General features: G+C 47.1%; 1 protein-coding gene across 8 annotated transcripts in view; it reads left to right on the forward strand.

Annotated features, from left to right (window-relative positions):
- CTNNA2 (catenin alpha 2) overlaps positions 1 to 20757 on the forward strand; it is a 653992-nt gene that overhangs the window by 94860 nt on the left and 538375 nt on the right. The window contains exon 1 of one of the 8 annotated variants that reach the window (XM_081960365.1): positions 10174 to 10224. The exons of 6 other annotated variants lie outside the window; for them this stretch is intronic. The gene's annotated coding sequence lies outside the window, so the exon portion shown is untranslated. Of the gene's footprint in view, positions 1 to 10173; positions 10225 to 20060; positions 20080 to 20757 lie in introns of those variants that run through there. One more of the 8 variants, XM_081960367.1, reaches the window with a different exon arrangement.

Below are 20757 nucleotides of genomic sequence, written 5' to 3' on the forward strand. Positions count from 1 at the left end.
CTCTGAGACTTCTGAGGGTGTCTCTTCCAGAGCCCCTGTAAGACAGGCCGGGAAAGCTGCCAGGGAGGCCATTAGAGGGAGTAAGCCTTACTCCAGGCATGGCCCCGAGCAGGGCTCAGGCCTAGACAAAGATGCATTAAGGCGACAGAAGGCCTTAGAAAAACAGTCTTCCAAAGCCCAACAGCAGGCCCAATCTTCCCTTTCGGTGTCTCCTGGGGAGCCCTCCAGGGAAATTCCTCCAGCCCAGGGAGGCCCCATTTCTGATAGTGAAGAGGAAGGGGATTCCTTGGCCATGGCAACTTCTCCAGGCCATTCCATGGCTGATCAGGCTGATCTCTTTGCCTGTCCCTCTGATATGGAGGAGGGACCAGCTCCAATGGGGCCCTTAGCCCCTCAACAGCCGATCCCCGGGCCCACTCAAAGGGTTCGCCCCATTGAGGACCAAGGGCCTAACCTATCCACTGAAATGCAGGAAATAATTAACAGGGCCATTTCCCAGGGCATTGAGGCAGGCATGCGAAAAGGTGGCAAGCGCACTCGCAAGACCCACCATTTGCAACCCCAGGAGGATTCCAGAGAGATGACTCCTAGCCTTCCACCTCCGTCCCTGCATTCTTCAGTGGCCTCTGATGAGTCAGACTGGGAGGAAGAAGAGGAATTTCTTCCTAGGCAGGAAGCTGAATTCTCTGGGGATGAGGCAAGCCCCGCCAAAAAGCCGGCCTTTTCAGGCTTATTTAATTTGGATAATTTCAAAACCATTTTAGATAAGGCTAAGATCTCAACTCACATGGGGTCCACCCCCCCAGCTCAGGTGGTTGTAGACCCTGATGATCTATCTGGGGATCTCTTTGAGCAACCCATTTTGGTCCAGGAAATAGTTCCTGTACCCAAGATGTTCCTCAATTTAGTTCAAAGACAGTGGGCGCAGCCAGCTACCATGGCTAACCCCAGCAGCCATGACAAGAAGCTACATACGGTGGATGCCAGCCTGGAGGAGCTGCTCAAGCTCCCTCCTATCGATCCCCCTGTAGCGGCTCTTACCTCCTCTTCTGTGCTCCCTCCTGACCTGTTGGAGGGGCTCAAGGCTGAGGACAAGAGAACCGAAACTGCTTGTCACAAGACCCATCAGGCAGCTGCATGGGCCATTAAGTCCTCCGCTTCAGCCTCCTTTTTCTCCAGGGCGGCTCTCCTGTGGCTGAGGCAGTTGTTGAGGAAGATACCTGCCAAGGACGTTAAAGTCAGGCAGGATATCAATAAAATCATGGCAGCCACAGAGTACACTGCTGATGCCACTCTGAATGCTGCTAAGTTTGCCTCGCGTGCCCTAGCGTCTAATGTTACTTCCAGACGCCTCCTGTGGCTTAGGCACTGGAATGTGGATATGCGCTCCAAATGGAAGCTTGTTACTGCCCCCTTTAAAGGGGACAAGCTGTTTGGTGAGGTCCTTGATCCAGTCCTTGTGGAAAACAAGGACAAAAAGAAAGTGATGCCATCAGTCACCAAAAAGCCTGATCGTAAAGGTCCTGGCTCTTACAGGAGGCAGGCCTTTTGGAACAATGAGCCCTCCACCAGCTCCGCCCCCTATCATCGGGCGTATCCCCAGCAGGGTGAGCGGTCTCAGGACCGTCAGTCCTTTCGAGACAGAGGTCGCCAGCAGCCCTTCTCCAAGCGGCCATTTCGGGGGGGCTCCGGCTCCCGACCCTTTAGGAGGTATAAATGACCATCACAGGTCAGCTCCCATAGGAGGGCGGTTGCAGTTGTTCCACGCCAAATGGGAGCAGACCACGTCGGACCAGTGGGTTCTTCAAACGGTCCGCATGGGTCTCACTTTAGAATTCTGGTCCCCCCCTCCCCGCCACTTCATCCGGTGTCCAGTTCCCTCAGGGTTAGTCAAAAGATCCCTCATGGAACAGGAGATAAGGCACCTCAAGGAGATCAGGGCCATAGAACCTGTCCCAGCAGGCCAGGAAGGAAGAGGGTTTTACTCCATCCTGTTTCTGGTCCCCAAAAACTCAGGAGGGTGGAGGGGGATATTAGATCTAAAGAGGTTCAATCACCACGTGACATATCGCAGGTTCAAGATGCAGTCCCTCCAGTCCATCTTGGGGTGCATCAGGCCAGGCGATATACTAACGTCCATAGACCTCAAAGAGGCCTACCTCCACATCCCTATCCGCAAAGCCCACCGCAAGTTCCTGAGGTTCTCTTATGCGGGCCTCCATTACCAGTACCGGGCAATGCCATTCGGCCTGTCATCAGCGCCCAGGACATTCACAAAGGTTCTCGCAGCCGTGGCGGCTTTTCTACGGTCACGTCCGGTCAGACTCCACTGTTACCTAGACGATGTTCTCATTCTGTCATCATTGCATCAACAAGCTGTCAGCGACCTAGAACACACCATGCAGGCGCTCCGGGACCACGGGTTCACCATCAACCTGGAAAAAAGTCATCTCGTTCCCACGACCAGACTGAAGCATCTAGGGGCCGTCATCGACACCACCTCGTGCACGGTATCCCTGTCCCCGGAAAGGGTGGCCAGCCTTCGGGAGATGGTCGTTCAGGTGCAGCAGTCACGTCTAGTCAAGGTGGTTCAGCTCTCACAGCTCCTCGGCAAGATGATCTTGTGCCTGTCAATCGTGCCTTGGGCGAGACTTCACTCCCGTCCCCTACAGTGGCTCCTGCTTCCATATCAAAGAACAAACGAAAGCAGCTCAACAAGACTGATTCCAGTTCCAGCAGAGGTACGTCGCTCTCTAAAGTGGTGGTTGTCTCCGGCCCTGTTAAAGGGGTCGCCATTCAAGGAGCCAGTCAGGCTCACCATCACAACGGATGCCAGCCTGTTCAGTTGGGGGGCCCACTGCCACAACCAGCTCGCACAGGGCAGGTGGTCCCCTTCCGAAGCCGCTCACAGCATCAACTGGCTGGAGCTGAGGGCAGTCAGGCTTGCGCTGAAGCGCTTCCAGAGCACCGTTCAGGGCCACCACGTGCGCATCATGACAGACAATGTCGCCACCAAGGCGCACATCAATCGACAGGGGGGAACGCACTCCAGATCCCTGATGAAGGAGGCGGAGCTCTTGGGTCGATGGGCGGAGAGGTATCTCCTTTCTCTTCAGTCGGAGCACATCTCGGGCACGAGCAACACCCAGGCGGACTGGCTGAGCAGATCCACAGTCGACCACTCGGAGTGGCGTCTACATCCGCTGCTGTTCCAGCAACTGTCCCAGAGGTTCGGCCTCCCGCTGGTGGACCTGTTCGCCACCGCGGCCAACGCGCATCTTCCGCGGTTCTTCACAAGGTTCCACGACCCGAGGGTGGAAGGAGTCAACGCGCTGCACGGCCCGTGGCCGAAAGGTCTGCTTTACGCCTTTCCCCCGCTACCTCTTCTTCCCAGAGTCATCAGGAAGATCCTAGCAGAGGAGGCGGAGGTGCTGCTGGTAGCACCGTACTGGCCCAGGAGAACCTGGTTTGCAGACTTGGTGAGTCTTTCGATCACACCACCGTGGCGGATTCCTCCACAGGACATCTCTCTCAGCCAGGGGGCCCTTCAACATCCAGAACCCCAGTGGCTGCAGCTGGCCGTCTGGCACTTGAGAGGGATCTCCTAAGCAGAGGCAAGTTGTCAGACAAGGTGATTGGCACCATCCAAGCGTCACGACGGCAGTCCACGACGCGCATCTACGACGCCATTTGGAAATCCTTTGCCAGCTAGTGCACGGCTCATGGTACGTCTGCGCCTCTTGCTTCGGTTCCTGTCATCCTGGACTTCCTGCAGGAAGGTTTGGACAAGGGCCTGGCACCTAACACCCTGAGGCGCCAGGCGGCAGCCCTGTCAACCATCCTCTCAGTTGAGGGCTACGCATCTCTTGGCCGGAATCCGACCATCCGCAGTTTCCTCAGGGGAGCGACCAACCTGAGACCCCCAGTGATCCACAGATACCCATCTTGGGATCTCAATGTAGTGTTGCGGTCCCTCATCGGGCCCCCGTTTGAGCCCATTAAGACGGCCAGTCTCAGACACCTCACATTCAAGACGGTTTTTCTGGTCGCTATCACGTCTGCTCGTCGCATATCGGAACTGGCTGCCTTGTCAGTCAGAGAGGACTTGTGTCTCATTCGTAACGACTAGAGTAATCCTGAGGCTGGACCCTTCCTTCATTCTGAAGGTCAATTCCTGGTTTCATCGGGCGCAGGAGGTGGTCCTTCCGGATTTTTGCCCGCATCCTCGGCACCCGAGGGAAAAGCGCTGGCACATGCTGGATGCGCGCAGGACTATTCGCAGATACATCAAGCGCACGGCCAGTTTTCGGAAATCCGAATCTCTATTCGTCTCCTTTCAACCAGCTTCTCAAGGCAAGAAGGTCTCTTCATCTACCATCGGCGGATGGCTGCGAGCCTGCATTGCGCTTGCCCACGTTTTACAGTCCGTTCCTGTGCCTCGCAATATCACAGCACATTCGACTAGAAGCGCCGCCACCACAGCTGCCTGGTCTACACAGGCACCGATTGAAGAGATCTGCAAGGCGGCCACCTGGACTTCTCTGTCTCCATTTGTCCGAAATTACATACTGGACAGTTTTGCATCGGCGGAAGGGGCCTTTGGGAGGCGTGTTCTTCAGGGCATCCATACCAGCGGAGCGACCCTGATGGCTGAGCCTTCCCGCCCTAGTGACAGTTAGCTTGGGCATGTCCCTTCTTTGGACTCTCCAGAGCAGCGCCCTGGAAAATGACATTGTCTTACCTGAAGGGTCCTTTTCAGGGCGCTGCAACGGAGAGTCCACCCCGCCCTGGGGTCTATTCTCCGCTGGTGTTTGTGAAGTCACAGTGTTGTTTGTTGTTTCTGTTATTGTTGTTGGACTATTTTTGACTTGTTCCATATTAGACTTCCAGTTGAAGTTTCAGCGCGCAACTGTTCCACGTCTTCATTGAATAAATCTGAGGAGAGTCGGCACCAGAGGCGTGGCTTAAAGTTTTCAATTCAGTTCTGGGCAGATTGGCTGTGTTTAACCCCTTCTTTGGACTCTCCGTTGCAGCGCCCTGAAAAGGACCCTTCAGGTAAGACAATGGTCATTCTCTGCCCATGCGACTCTAGATTCCATAAAATGTGCTTCTAGAGCTCTTGCCACATTGGTAACTTCCAAACGATTACTGTAGTTGCGCAATTGGCAGATGGACAACAAGGCCAAATGGAACCTGGTGGCTGCCCCTTACACGGGCACTAATCTATTTGGGGAGGCACTAGATCCTATTCTAATAGAGGACAAGGGTAAGAAAAATGTCCTTCCTTCCAATGCCAAGAAGACAGACTCCAGCCCAGCCCCATTCCGTAGATCCTCTTACAGGGCTCCCGAGACTGACCACCAGCAGAGGTACCATTCCTTTAGGTCCGACAGACAATTCCAACGTCCCTTTTACCAGGATCGAAGCAGATACCAAGGTCAATCCAGGCGTCCCTTTCTCGGGGTTGGACTCATGATCCCTCCAGTAGACTCTCATCCCCTTCCAGAGAAAGCGGATGAGCAACTCCCTCCGATCCGTTCGTCTCCCGGCGGACATACGGCTGTCCCTCCAGTGGTGGCTTTCCCTGGCCCTGAGACGGGGTTGCACATTCTGGGAACCGGACTGGGTGACAGTGACTACAGATGCCAGTTTGTTTGTTTGGGGGCCCCTTGATGGACTCCAGGCTGGCGCAGGGTCGTTGGACTGCCTCGGACCTCCGCCACAACATCAACTGGCTGGAGCTGAAGGCCCTCCAACACTTCAAAGACTCGATCGTAGGACATCACATACTTCTCCTGACAGCCAGAAAGGCCCACATAAACTGTCAGGGGGGTACCCACTCCTGGAGTCTCTGGCTAGAGGCCCTAAAACCCGGTTCCTAGGCAGAGAGACACTTGTCATCACGTGTGTAGGAGCACATCTTGGGCACGTCCAACCATCAGGCCGACTGGCTGAGCTGAGCAACACTCGACAACGGCAAGTGGCAACTCCTTCCCGAGTTGTTCCAGAAGATCTGCCGGCGGTTCGGCACCCCGCTAGTAGACTTAGTTGCTACCCCGGTGACTCGCAACTGCTGGGATTCTTCTCCCGCTTCCAGACCTGAACCGCAGAGGGCACGGACGCCCTCAGGAGCAGATGGCCGCCGAGCCTCCTTTACGCCTTTCCCTCTATTCCCCTTATCCCGGAGACCCTCAGGAAGGTAGTGACAGAGAGGGCACACATCATCATGCTGGCCCCATATTGGCCCAATATGTTTGCGGACCTCGTCCAGCTATCCGTTCCCCCCTCCCCCCATGGAGGATATCTCGGGAAGAGATCGCCCTGTGCCAGGGGGTCCTGATCCACCCAGAGCCCCAGTGGCTCCACTTGATCGCCTGGCACTTGAGCGGCATCTTTTGAGGAACTCTAACCTGTCTTCCAAGGTCATAGCAACCATTGAGGACTTGAGGCGCCTGTCGACCACTCGGATCTACAACTCCATGTGATCGGCGTTTGTCATTTGGTATCTGTCCAACCGAAGCCTCGGTGGCTCAGATCCTCTCCTACAGAAGGGATTAGATGGGGGCCTCTCCCATAACACCTTACGTCGCCATGTGGCTGCATTGTCCTCTATTCTTGGGGGGGGAGGGTAATTCCACTCTCTCTCACCTCCCCCTGATAAAGCTGTTCCTAAAGGAGGCAGCAAATCTCAGGCCTCCCCTAGTACATAGATTTCCCACTTGGGACCTACCTCTTGTCCTCAGGGCCTTAATGGGAGCACCATTTGAACCCTTGCGAATAGTCCACCTTAGATTGTTGTCCCTGAAGGTGGCCTTACTGGTTGCAGTTACGTCGGCCAGACGCATATTGGGACTGGGCGCTCTATCGTCCAGAGACGATCTATGCCAATTCCACTAGGATAGGGTGGTCCTTTGTCTGGATCCTACATTTCTTCCAAAAGTAAACACTCCATTCCACAGGGCACAAGAAATCATTTTGCCTAATTTTTGTCCTGCCCCTTTTGACGAAAGGGAGTTTCTCTGGCACCGACTGGACATCCGCCACAGCTTGCGCATCTACCTCAGGTGAACGTCAGGGGTGCGCAGATCCGAGGCTCTCTTTATTTCATTTCAGCCCAGGTCCTTAGGGGACAGGGTGTCTTCGGCCACTATTGGCAGGTGGCTGAGGCAGGCCATCGTGATGGCCTATGAAGCATCCAGACGGACCCCTCCCGCAGGGATCACGGCCCATTCCACTTGGAGAGCCGCCATCACGGCGGCATGGCCACCCATTCAAGGTCATTTGCCAGGCGACCGCTTGGTCGTCTCCGAAACCCTTTATCCGTCACTATCGGCTAGATGTATTCGCCTCCGTGTAGGCAGCCTTTGGACGCAGGGTCTGGCAGCAGGTGGCAGCTGTCCCTCCCCCTGGGTCCTAACCTTTTCCTCTCTGGGACTAAGCTTGGGTATGTCCCATGCGTAACCCCTCCCTTGATTCTACTGGAAAAAGAACGTTTGTTCTTACCTGAACATGTCTTTTCAGTAGAATAGAGGGAGGGGTTACGACCCCGCCCTAGTTAGTGTTAGGGATGGGCCAGGTGGAGGGCTGGGAGGTCCTGTGGTCTGCTTGTATTTTGCAGGTGCAGTCCTCCGACATCGAGGAAACTGGGAGCCAATGGGAAATGGAGGAATGTTATAGAAATTTCCCTCAGTCTATAGACCAATCAGGCTGTGACAAAACCCATGCATAACCCCTCCCTCTATTCTACTGAAAAGACACGTTCAGGTAAGAACCAACATTCTTTCACATCCAGCAAAGTCTTTCAAGGGAGGATTTACAGTCACCGACCTTATCTGGCTTGGAGACCTGCCAGGCCGATATCTGCAGAACTTGGCAAAGAGTCTGAGAGTCATGAACCAATTAAGCGAACTAATTGTCTCCTGCAAACTCCACTCCCCTTTCGCTCCCCTTTTATTTCCCCTGGGAGGGGCCATTCATCATCCACCTGTGGCCTTACTCCCAAGTCAACCCTTGTTCTTTAGCAGTTCCCTTCTCCTAGCAGCTCTGCTTATGCGCACATCGGGAACAGGCTCCAGCTGTTTGTCTGCCTCATTGTTGTCTGACTCCGAAGGCAGCTGATAACTGTCAGATGGCTTTGCCCCCCTCTCTGCCTCCGACACAGAGCCCTCATCCAGGCCTTCCCCAGACTCCAGGACTGGCCCATGTTCCTCCCCAACCTCCTCACTGTCCGAATCTGCTGCCAGTTCCGCTGGTCGCTGGCGGACCACAAAAGTTTTAACATGTTTGGTGCTGAGGAGGAACATAACCAAATGGAAATGCTAGTGACCTTGTGTTCCTTGAAATTTCACTTGAGACATGGTTTACTTGCTTGAAGTACCCGTGTATTATTACTGTCTTGTTTCTGAATTATTCATTGCGTGGTTCTCTGCTTTGCTGAACATGCAGACTGTATCCACTTGAGGGAAAATCTGTCTGACATGCCTTTTCAGTCCATGGGATAGAGAATGAAAACACCCAGATTAACCAATATGTCAATTTACTGATACTATGCACATCGCATATTACAGAAATCTTCCTAGCTTTGTACATAGGTAGTCCTCAACTTACAACCACAAATGAGCCCAACGTTTTTCTTGTTAAGTGAGGCATTTATTAAGTGGGCTCTGCCCCATTTTACGGCCTTTCTTGCCACTGTTGTTAAGTGAACCCCTGAATTTGTTAAATTAGTAACACGGTTGTTAAGTGAATCTGGCTTCCCCATTGACTTCGCTGGTCAGAAGGTCGCAAAAGGGGATCTCGTGATCCCGGGACACTGCAATCATCATAAGTACATGCCAGTTGCCAAACATCTGAATTTTGATCATGTGACCATGGGGATTTTGCAACACCTTCAGAAAGTATTCCTTTATTATCGCTAAGTGTCCATGGAGATCCTCCGTCATCCAGGTCACGGTTGTCCCAAAGGTGCTTTTTCAAGAAGCAACTGGACTTTCTGTTTTTTCTTCGAAGACGTTTCGCTTCTCATCCAAGAAGCTTCTTCAGCTATTCCTTTATTTATTTTCTGTAAGACAGTTCTCTGTTTGAGAAAAAAAAATGGCTTTGTGGAGTTACAAATGCTCAGAGAGAGCCTGTTTGGTGTAATGGTGTCAAGGCAGAAACTGGAGACTTATGAATTATGGTTCCCACTTAGGCACAAATCCAACTGGGTGACTGTCAGTTACTCTCTCACCTTGGGAGGAAGGCAGGGGCAAACCGCTTCTGAAAAATGTTGCCAATAAGACTGCAAGGAGTAGTTCAGACAGTTACCAGCTGGCCCATGCATGCAAATGCAAACACGACAGGTACATAGAATCTAGATATCTATTATGTTATATAAAGGGGGGGGGGTACAGTGGCTCAACGGTTTAACATAGTTGAGCTTGTCAGCTGGAAAGCCAACAGCCTGGATTTGAGACCTGAGCACTGCACGATGGGGCGAGCTCCCGTTCTTGCCTCAGCTCCTGTCCACCTAACAGTTTGAAAGCATGAAAATGTGAGTCATAAGTGTGAGAAAATGGTTGCAAGTCACTTTTTTTCAGTGTTTTTGTAGCTTCGAACAGTCATTAAATGAACTGTTGTTAGTCAAGGACTCCCTGTACATCTCAAAGGAAAGTGAATGACAATCCTCAAAATTCCTTAATCACAGGGGAGAGGAAAAGTGTTTTGAGGAGAGAATATCTATTACCTTTGAGAGGAGACTAATGATTACACAATTCTTGGACACATAGAAGATGGGCAGCTTATAAATTTACTGCTTAAAAATATATGGCAATGTAGTATTCCCAATACATGGCATCCCATCTGGATGGAGCGCAAACAGCTTGCAGTATGCAAAAAGGCCTTCTGATATTCTAAATACCATAAACACATAGAGACTTTTACTGTTTTGTGGTCTTTGGGTTGCTTAATCTAGGTTCAGTTTAGTAGATTTTAGTCTATCTTCCAGTAGGATTTCATTTCCATATGAATGAAAGGAGGAATGTTCAGTGAAGTGTCCTGAATTTTGGAGCATAACTTGTCTCCATGGCAGTGCATCTCATACCTATTAATTCAAATAATCGTTCATCCAAGAACTATGATTTCGCACTTGGAATCGACTCATTGTTTTGCTTGGTTCCTTCTTCCTGAACAGATTTAAAGACTGTAAAAATAGTGATCTCTTGAGGAAGTAAAGTGTATGGTTTGGTGAGTAATTTTTTAATGTTCTTTCAGAGGCTGTAAGTTCTGAAGATAGCTGGAGAAACTAACCAGTTCTTTTCCTATTGTGCTAAAAGGCTAAAGCAGCTTTCAGCCAGATTTCCAAATGGAATTCAGATTAGCTTGGAAATGATCTGGATTATTTCTCCAACCATTTTTGTAACAAGAAGGGGATTATTTCTGGATCAGTCTGATAAAACATGCAATCAGTGGTGAGTTCCGGATCCCGTTGCAACCAGTACGCTGCAATGGGGCCGGGCGCCCACCACGTGCACCCATTGCCTGCGACGGAGCAGCTGCTCGGCGGAGCGTTGTGCAGGCGCCGTATGCTCCGTGCGCGTGCGCAAATGGCCCGTTGGGTCAAATACAGGTAAGGACAGAGGGCGAGCGGGTGGGAACTTCCAGAGCACCATACCTGAACAGTACCTGGTGCTACCAGCAGGCACCGGTATGCCCGGTGTTCTGCTAGATTGTATAGATTTGTAGATTAAAGTTGGTGGGCACATATGCGCATAACTATATGATGCACACACATTCACAAGCTGTTTTGCCAAGTGTCAGGGCGGTGATCAGATGCCCAGGCAATTGGGTTTTTAGGGATCCAGAAACAATGAGCATAACAGTAGATAAAGGGATTTTTAAGTTTTATTATTAGATCTTCCAAACAGATTCACAAGCCTAACATAAAAAGCATACATACCAAGCAAGATAACACACAAATCTCTTACAAGCTGGCAGAAGCTCCTTAATTATGACAGCAGAGTCAGCCTCTTGCCCTCAACAATCTGGGTCCTCATTTTACCCACCTCGGAAGGATGGAAGTCTGAGTCAACCTTGACTCAGAGTCAAGATTGAACGCCTGACAGTGAGCACAGTTAGCCTGTAATACTGCATTCTAACCACTGCACCAGATGGAAAAGTAGTTAAATTTTTAAAAACTATTCAGATTTCAAATTTAAAACTATGCAAGAAACCGGGACCAAGTGACAGATGGGAGGGAGATGAGGTCTTGTTACCCAGTCACCCACTTCCAATGGTGAGCACCCCCTCAGGGTCTCAAGCCAACTGGCAAAACAAAGTTTTAATACCCTTCCAGAAGGCTGAAGGGGTGGGATCAGTTCTCACTTCCAGTGGTAAAATGTTCTGCTACCCTGTTAACAGAGTAACATCTAGAGTACGAGAGCTTCACTGGTTGCCAGACAACTTCTGCATCTAATTCCAGTTATTTGTGTCTTTAGTGTGCTTGTTGCTTTTGGGATCTTCTGCAGGCAAAATCTGCCATTCCTACACAATCTGGCCAGGAGGCGATACTTCAAGAACCTATCATGGGGAAGTGGAAATTAGCATTCTTGGTGGCGAACAGTTCTTTCTGGAACAGCCTGCCTCCCAGTGGTCAATGTGCCCTTCACCATTTATCCTCTAGCACAGGGTGCCCAACCCCTGGGCCATGGACCAGTACCTATCTACGACCTGTTGGAAACGGGGCTGCACAAGTGGTGGGCACACGTGAAGCTTTATTTGCACATGCACTGGATTAGGTTGCATGTTTGCAACCATCTTCTCCCCCTGCCAGTACCGTCAGATTGAAAAAGGTTGGGGACTGCTGCTTCAGGAAACAGGTTAAAAATGCTCTTCTGGATTTTTGCCGAATGGGTTTTAGTAGAAGGCAGAAGCAAATTTGACTTAATGGATGATATGGGACACAGTGGCTCAATGGCTAAGATGCTGAGCTTGTCGATTAGAATGGTCGGTAGTTCAGCGGTTTGAATCCCTAGCACCGCATAATGGAGTCAGTTCCCGTTACTTGTCCCAGCTTCTGCCAACCTAGCAGTTCGAAAGCACAGAAAAATGCAAGTAGAAAAATAGGAACCACCTTTGGTAGGAAGGTAACAGCGTTCCGTGCACCTTTGGTGTTTAGTCATGCCAGCCACATGACCACGGAGATGTCTTCAGGCAGCGCTGGCTCTTCGGCTTTGAAACGGAGATGAGCAGAGTCGGGAACAACTAGCACATATGCGCGAGGAATCTTTACCTTTACCTTTAATGGATGATTTTAATGAAACTATAGTAGGGTGTTTGAGTAGGCAGGCTAACAATAATTGTAATAAATAAACAGAAGCTGACGTCGCGATGACACGACGTGTGATCTCGGGGCTCCCAGACCGCAGTCTATACTTTTGCCACTGGACGGTCCATCTGGACCTAAACCATCCCGAAGAGACGGTGACAGGGCAGAGTACATCTTGCTGATCTCAGGGACATCGCAAAGTCCCTGATCGATCCAAGAGAATCTCTTCTTGCCGGCGACAAAACGCACAGCCTCAAGCTGCTGAAGTTGGGACAGCTCCGCAACGGGAGGAAAGCGAAAAGAGAAAGTGTGTCCATCTGGTGAGGAAATTTTATTTTTATAAAAGACTGCCCCAAAAAGATTGAAGTTAAATCAATTTGGTAAAGAAAAGGAAATAAGCAGCGGAATTAGCATATTTGGACAGTGTGTTATCTTTTATATATTTTTTTCTAGCGATGGAAGTTTTGCGAATATTTTTTACTTTTTAAAGTGAAAGTCTTGGATTTTCTCCTTCTATTTCTTTTTTTATCTATGGATTACATTTTTCCTTTATTTCTACAATATTGGTTGGGATGGATTTTTTTCTTTTTATTTGGTTTCTTTTAAGAACTTCATTTCTTTTAAGCCTGAAACATAAAGAAGATTTAAAAGGTATATAAAGAAGGTAGTAACCTGAGAGGGAAGAGAAGTTACACTGCCACTTGGAGGTTGAAGGTTGAGACCTGGAAACATTGCTTTTTCTATTTTCCCTTTGATCAATTTTGACCTTGCACTTCAAAGGCTTCAGCTTGTTTATAAAGAAGGGCATGGATTGTTTACGCAGGTGCCCTTTGGATGTTTGTTGCTATCTGGAAAGAAGTGATAACAAAGATTTGTTTTTTAACCAGAGTGGCTGTGTTTATTAATTGGAAGGATGACACAAATTCAAAAAGAAACCATAACATTGCAACAGATTATGTCTGGAATTCAAAGACTATTAGAAACAACAGAGAGAATTGAGAAGAGATGGGAAAATATTGAAAATATAAACTTCAATGTGGCAAAACCTGATGGAAAAATGGAGGATAAACAGCAAATAGAAGAAATTGAGCAAAAGGAAAAAGTGGAGGCTGGAGTCCTAAAAACCCAGGGGGAAAATGATCAAAGAGGCAAGATAACCGTGGATATTGACAGTGAACTGAGTGTGATTGGAGATGGAAAGAGTGAACTAAGAAAAGGGAAGATAGATGGAAAGGTGTTTTACTACATATTTCAAGATATAGAAGAAGGAAAAAGAGAAGAATGGGTGGATTTAAGGAGAGAAATTTTGACCAAAACATTACTGATAACCAAAGATAAACTGATTAAGGAAGCTGATGGAGGGTTTCGAGATTTTACAAGATATGTAATAAGCAACAAGTCGCGAAGAGAAGTCCAAACAAATTTGATTAAGGAAATAGCCAGAAGACCAATTCCACAAATGGCAAAAAACATAGGACTACACTATTACTGGAAAGACACAGGTTGAGATATGAAAATTAATAATAAAACACTAGTTAAATTTAGTTAAAATGTTAAAAATGTAGTGATAATGATAAAGTTAGGTAAATAATTGATAATGATAACAATGTACACATATATATTGGTTTGACAAGAAATTTGGTATAAATTTTTAAAAGGTGAAAAAAGGGGAAAAAGTAAGTTATTATTTATTTATTATTTTTATTTATTTAATTTATAGACTGCCCCCTCTCCCCGAAGGGACTCGGGGCGGTGTACAGGCACATTAAAAACTGAATGCAAAGAATAAATAAATTTAAAATCTAATTAAACCTTAAGGCTGTACAGGATGGTAAAAATTAAAAATCAACTTAAAACCAACCCCTAAAAATTTAAAAGTGCAGAATTGAGGGACTAAACTGGGATTAGGCCAGGCCAGCTAAACTAAACAGGTGGGTTTTAAGCTTCTTACGGAAGGAGCGGAGATTGGTAGTTGTCCTGATGTCCGGGGGGAGGTCATTCCAGAGGCTCGGGCCCATCACAGAGAAGGCCCTACTCCTGGGCGCCGCCCGTTGGCACTGCCTCGTGGACGGCACCCGGAGGAGTCCCTCTCTGTGAGAGCATATCGGCCGAAGGGATGTATGGGGCAGGATACGATCGCTAAATAAATGACTGATAATGATAATAACGTAATAATTTGTATTGATATGATAAAAGAGAAAATTGGATATAAATTGTATACAATGATTAAGAAAAGAGGTTTAAAAATTTTGTCAAAATTAGAGCACTATGTTAAAAATGTAGTGTTAATGGATAAAGTTAGATAAAGGATAACAATGTATATATATGTATTGGTTTGATAAGAGGAAATTTGGTAAATATTTTAAATGGTGAAAAAAAGGGGAAAAAGTAAGTTAAACAGTCAAACTATCATTAAATAAATGACTGATAATGAAAACAATGTAATAATTTGTATTGACAGGATAAAAGGGAAATTGGATATAAATTGTAAACAATGATTAAGAAAAGTGGTTTAAAATTTTTGTTATTAAATATAATTAATTTTTTATTTTGAATGTGTTATAAAGGTATAATGTGGTTAGATGATATTGAAAATAGATAAGGGAATGCCACTATGTGGTTTTATTTTAAATTTTGGAATGTTTGTTATAAATGACTGTGGAAGAGATGCACAAAAACTCTTTGTAACCAATTGGCAGACTTTTTACAATTTGTAATGGAGGATGGTTTTGTTTGTTTTTTATTCAAAAAAAAATAAAAAATGGGAAAAAATAATTGTAATAAATTAATTAATAAACAACAACTCCCAGCAGCCCTGGGAAGCTTGGCCAACAATAAGAAAAGATGGGGGTTATTATCCAGAATTCCACTGATTGCCTCTTGTTTTCTTAAGGGCTACCTCCATTACATCAGTGTCTACATACACATTTTGTAGCTCAAGAGATTGTAGACTTCGTTGAGATATAGGATTCGTTGAGATATAGGATTCGTGAGATAAGTGGCAAGGTTCAAAAAACCCCTCTCATTATTTTGGGGTGGGGGACAAAAATGGCACAGACCTTATACTTCCCTATATAGCAAACATTAGAAGAAAGCAGGTAAAAAACATTGACCCTAGAGTAGTTCGCCTACACTAAATTATTTGGGACAGGAAAATCCATTTGAGTACATGGCTGCCCTAGAGAGTGAAGATTTGGGGGGGGGGGTGGCCGACTGCAGATTTGCTCCCTCTGTATGCTCAATAAAAAGGAAGGGGGAAAAAAAGCACCACGAAGTGGCAGCTGCTGCTATCAACAAGGGAAGACAGGATGAGTAAAAGGATTCAGAATATTATTGAGTTTAGTGGTATTTGGATTTTGGAAGAGAAAATAGTGCACAAGCATTCAAGCTACAGCAAATGGAATTTTATTACTTATCTTTGACGTGCAATACAGGAACAATACGTCCTCGAAAAGCTGCTTGGAAAGAAATCTTTGTTGCAATTTAGCAAGGTTTTTGACTGAAAAAAACCTGAAAGACATAGAGGATTCGTATCTCTCAGCATCTTTAATTAGGGCTGATTCATAATATTGAGACAAAAAGGATCCATTGTTTTCTGTCTGGAACAAACATCTGACATTATAGGTGTCTGGCACACTCTTTTTCTACTGACGTTCTACAGTGTTTCAATCGTGCCTTGAATAGCTTAAAAACAACAACTAGTCAGTTCAGCTGAGAGGTTTTCAAACTCTATGTGTAGTGACCCCCTAAAATGATAAGTGTGAATTTGACCCTCTCTCATTATTAGGAACAATTGCAATTATTTCCGATTTGGTGTGGAACAAGAAATAAATATACTCTACATTCCCTAGATAACCTCTACTGTACTTACCTGACATGGTTAGTTGATCCTCTCTTCCTTTTCCACCCAGGAAAACTCCCATTTTGAAAGGCCTGAGCACTTAAAGTAATGGATAAAATTACCAAAGATGATGACACGGGCTTCTACAGCTATCCCAAAGACTACAGATACATTACTACACACCACACAGAAGTCACCCGTCAGAAAGAATCAGTCCTACAGCTGCTGTGATTGATGGGTGGTTTTGGCAGATGATGGCTGGATTTGCAAGTTTAGTCATCTCATGAATTTATTCTGGGCTCTTCTCCCTGCAGTGATGAAGCAAAGGGTTGTGGACAGGGCTCCCTTTGCCTTACCTACCCAAAGCTCCAGACTCCTGGTTCTTCCAGGAGATGCAACCCATCCAGGGGTGATACTCACTTACTTTCTGTACCGGTTCGCAAATGTGAGCTCGCATGTGTGTGCTCGGCCTTCCGTGCATGCACTTTGATCACGCACGTGGCTTGAAAATATGCCGAAAAAGGACAGCATAGAGCCCGGGCCAGGGGGTGGGGGCACCCACAATTTCCACTACCGGTTCGGGCGAGCCAGTCCGAACCAGCTGAATACCATCTCCCAACTCATCATTTGAGCACTCTTAATAGATGACTGTTCCTCTTCTCGGTTTGAAAATTAGATGGGTACGTGAACATTGTAGAGTTACTTGCCGTAATTCAACAATTCCACCCCACTCTGTCACTGTGGTTAATGCCGCGCATTTGCATGTAAATTATATCACATATTACATTTTGGCTCCCATTTTTTTTCTTTGCTGTACATTATATCCGCTATTGTAAAAGTTTGGCAGTTGAAATGGATATTTAAAATAGCCGTTGGATAGAAAGTGCTGTGTACATTTCTGTAGCTGAGTATTAAAGAGTGAGTATTGTATAACAAGACCCTCAGTTATTGCTTTCTAAGCATATTTATTTGGGTGGGATTTAATAGAATCGCTGTACGTCTGAATGCAATTGGTCATTTGTGGTCTATGGCATGCGAATAGCTTACCCATATGTTGGAAAAGAATTGAGAATTGGGGGGGGGGATCTAATTAGATACTATAAAACCCCATATTTTTTCTGTTGTAACTGCTTTTATTGTTATTTTGGTTTTTATTAAAATGTGTACAGCCAGAAATGGGCATTATTTATGCATTCTCTTCAAAAGTAAAATGCTATTTATTTTATTATTTACTCCCCCCCACACACACACCACTTTCTTTCAGTGTCTGATTCTTGACGACTGCCTGGACACGTCCCTGCAATGTTGTTGGCAAGTTTTTTTCAGAAGTAGTTTAATTTTGCCTCTTCCTTAGGGTTGAGAGAGAGTGAATGGCCCAAGGCCATCCAGCTGGCTTTCTCCTGAAGGTGGGACTAAAACTCACAGTCTCCCAGTTTCTAGTCTGATTTCTTAACCACTATACCAAACTGGCTCTCGCTATTAGCCTCTTAACGGTCTCCAGAATCCACAAAGCGGGGTTTACGAAGACCAGGGAAGTGCGTGTTGAAGAAAACAGTGATGAGGGGCAGAGCAGCTTCACAGACCTCCTCTGTGCCTCCCTCCACTTCGCTCTCTGTGCCTCTGGATCGGGTGGCGGAGCCAGCTGTTGTTTGTCGGAGGTGATCTGTTGGCTTTCATTGCCACTGACCATCGACAGCCGATTCTCTCCTGCTTTTGTTAGAGAAGTTGACCACTTCCCCCAATGCTGGGCAGGCCTGGGACTATGTCATCTTCAGCCCTCGGGGTCTCTGGATGTTCCTGGGAAGACATGCCATCCCCATCAGATGATCCTGGTTCCTCCCCCTCCCCCTCCCCCCCTCCTCCTCCACAGACTGTCTCTGAGGCCTCTCTGTGTAGTCTGCAGCTTGGATCCAGTCTAGTGTGGCAGACCCCTGCTTCTATGGATCTGGAATTTAGTTCCTTTTCTTGTGCTGCTATGATCAGTGCCTCAGGGCTGTCTTTAAGTCCAGCTCTTTCCAACCACTGGAAGGATTTTCCAGTGTCTCCCACCTCCACTACGTCGATCATGCAGGATCCTTTCTTGCAGTGGTGGGATTCAATTTTTTTTACTACCGGTTCTGTGGCTTGGTGGGCGTGGCAGGGGAAGGATACTGCAAAATCTCCATGCCCTCCCCACTCCAGGGGAAGGATACTGCAAAATCTCCATGCCCTCCCCACTCCAGGGAAAGGATACTGCAAAATCTCCATTCCCTCCCCACTCCAGGAGAAGGATACTGCAAAATCCCCATTCCCTCCCCACTCCAGGGGAAGGATACTGCAAAATCCCCATTCCCTCCCCACTCCAGGGAAAGGATACTGCAAAATCCCCATTCCCTCCCCACTCCAGGGGAAGGATACTGCAAAATCCCCATTCCTTCCCCACTCCAGGGGAAGGATACTGCAAAATCCCCATTCCCTCCCCACTCCAGGGGAAGGATACTGCAAAATCCCAATTTCCTCCCATTCCCCTAGGACTCGGGAGGCAGAGAATAGATGGGGGTGGGGCCAGTCAGAGGTGGTCTTCTGAACTACTCAAAATTACCACTACCGGTTCTCTAGAAGTGGCCAGAACCTGCTGAATACCACCTCTGCTTTCTTGCCATGGTACGTCCTCTGCTCAATCATCTCCCCACGTTGACTGCTGCCTCGGGTATTCCCTCAGCAGTTCATTTTTGGGTGACATTTTACTGATGTACTGCATATATAGAGAGAGCCTCTGATTAGATGAATCCTTATCCAAGGATGCATTAATTTATCACTCTTACGACCTAAGAATGATGAACTGGCTCAGCTTCTCTGCAACATGCCGATTAGATATCAGGGAGGGATGGGTAGAAAAATAATAACCTATTAGGACAACCATATTAGAAATGCTGGTTCTTTTAATTTGGGGGATTAGCAGCAGCCTGTTAACAAAAGCAATGCTTGTCTTTCTACCTAATTCTTCTACCAAATTGGCACTGGGCATGGCTTTGATAGTTTTAGCCTCTAGATTAATAGCCTTGGCACAGTAGTAGTGAACCTGGGGCTATCGCTAAAATGTTTTCATAAACATCATGGCTCTTTAATCATCGGCTGCATTAATGAGTACCATTATAAACCTTTTTTCTGGTGGTGTTTTGGCCTGCCAGGAGAGCTGGCAGCAGATTCGGACAGTGAGGAGGTTGGGGAGGAACCGGGGCCAGTCCTGGAATGTGGGGAAGGCTCGGATGAGGGCTCTGTGTCGGAGGCAGAGATGGGGCCAGTGTCGTATGCCAGTTATCAGCTGCCTTTGGAGTCAAACATCAGTGAGGCAGACGAACAGTTGGAGCCTGTTCCCGATGTGCGCATGAGCAGATCTGCTAGGAGAAGGGAACAGCTAAAGAACAGGGATCGACTTGGGAGTAAGGCCAATTATTCTATTCATAGCTGGAGGTGTCCATATAACTCTTACCTGGGTTTGCAGAGGATATGCGCAGAACAAAAAGGGCAAAATGCTGGAAGACAACTTTCTTATCTGCAACGTTAGAAATGTACCTTGAGAAATGCAGACAGCTAGTCGCAGGCAATGTCTTCAGAAGAGAAGTAAACACAGAGATGAGAAAAGGTTCAGAAGAGAAGTAAACATAACAGACAAAAAAAAAACGAGGAAATAAACCACGGCATACTTAGGCCTACAAAAAGATAGCTCTCTAGCAATAGTTTAGCCTCTTGTGGGAATTGTGTCCTTCAGACGTGGTTCAGAAATGTTTGCTGAATTTTCACGAACTCTGCCACGGTTGGAAAAAGATTGACAGGCTGAAAACGAAAGAAGAACGGCTATTCAAACCAATATTATGCTGCCCTCGCTGTAGAATTTTAGAGCAAAATGTGGAATGGGAGCACTTCCGCGCACGTCTCTATTAAAGCAGTAAATGTAAGGATGCATCTCCTGAATTCCCTCTGATCTTTTGAGTATGCAGTATTTGCATATAACTCCTTGGCAGTCTAATCGTATTAAAACTGTCAATGCCTTGTCTGTTGGGTATTCATCATTTTGGAAAGCCCTCTTCTGTTCTTTTGTTATATTCATGCTACAGGAACTAGATAGAATTCAAGAATTGGATATGCTAACCGGCCTAACGTGGCCATGAATCTTCTTCCTTTGAGGGATGAATCCGGCTAGTTGGTTTGAAAGCTCCCGAATGCTGTTGATCTTCTGCCTGAAATTATCATAAATTCCCCTTTCAGCGGTTCTGTATTTTGATGTGAAATTTCTTCCACACTCCCATTTCTGTAAAATAAAACATCCTTGAAATTGTAGCAAGAGAATATTTGTAGCTCAGGGTTGAGTTGCATGGACCTTGGTGCTCTCTGAGCTTGGTGGCTTTCTTGCAGACATTTTATGACCCAATTGGATAACATCAGTGCTGGAAGGGAGTGGGATTGGCTCTCTGTTTATATACTAGTAGCTTCCCGTGTCAGGGTTGATGGGAGTGTTGTTTTCTTCTTGTTAGTTCTTGATTAGGCTGTTGTTTAATGTTGGGTTGATTGTCTGAGTTGGTAGTTCCTTGATTGGGGTATTGTTTACTGCTGGTCTAGCATTAACCTTAGT

This window comes from Natrix helvetica (assembly GCF_964273705.1).
Source record: "Natrix helvetica genome assembly, chromosome: 7".
Classification (NCBI taxonomy): domain Eukaryota; kingdom Metazoa; phylum Chordata; class Lepidosauria; order Squamata; family Natricidae; genus Natrix; species Natrix helvetica.